Below are 868 nucleotides of genomic sequence, written 5' to 3' on the forward strand. Positions count from 1 at the left end.
GTGCAGGAGGCTCTTCTTTGTGAAAACAACCGCATAATTTTAAATGTAGGAGATTAACATTATCGTGGCGGTTATTTTAGCCTGGTTTCCTCTGGAAATATGATCATACTGTTTGTCTCCTGCTACATTTGACAGCAGCTTGGGGTTCTCAGCCATCTGAAGTATCCACCTCTCTTAAGAATACCGACGGCCGGACAGGGACTAGACACCCCAGTTACTGCCTCTCCTAAGAGAAACGCTGCAGAGTTCACCGGGCGATCATCTGCTGTGTTTGACCTGCCAACAGCCTGCATTCCTCATGCCGTAGCACGTCTTGCTCAGTTAATGGAGAGGATGATGGGGAGGACTGGAGGTACGGTGGGGGAGTGAGCGGGCAGGCAATGCAAATTGTGAGGGACGTAGCAACACAAGTCATTTCTTCAATTGCAGAACTGGTAAAGACGACTGTTGGCTACAAATTTTAATTCAGTCACACACTGTCACAGTAACCCAGAGTTCCCCTTGTGTATCACCCCTTTCTTACAGCGTCTCTGGCATGTACACAACAGGCTGTGTCTCAGCTTCCTTCCATGGCCCGTAACTCCTCGCTGGGCGAGAGGCGAGGCTGGGTCTGGCTCCGAGCAGTGCGTGTCGCCTGGCACACGCATGCCGATTAACTGGCCAGGGGGTCACCTGAGACAGATGACCACTGAACTTGTGCTGCAGCCTTTTCCTCATAGTAAGCATTCATTTCTGTCTTTCTGTTCTCCTCAGCAATAATTTCCCCGCAACTTTTAACATCTCTTCCAAATTCCTCGACAGATCTGGGTGACTGGCAGACATAATTCCCTGAACCTTTTTTTTTTTTTTTTCTTCAAAACTAAAATAA

The sequence above is a fragment of the Egretta garzetta genome, unplaced genomic scaffold (assembly GCF_000687185.1).
Source record: "Egretta garzetta isolate BGI_Z169 unplaced genomic scaffold, ASM68718v1 scaffold291, whole genome shotgun sequence".
Classification (NCBI taxonomy): domain Eukaryota; kingdom Metazoa; phylum Chordata; class Aves; order Pelecaniformes; family Ardeidae; genus Egretta; species Egretta garzetta.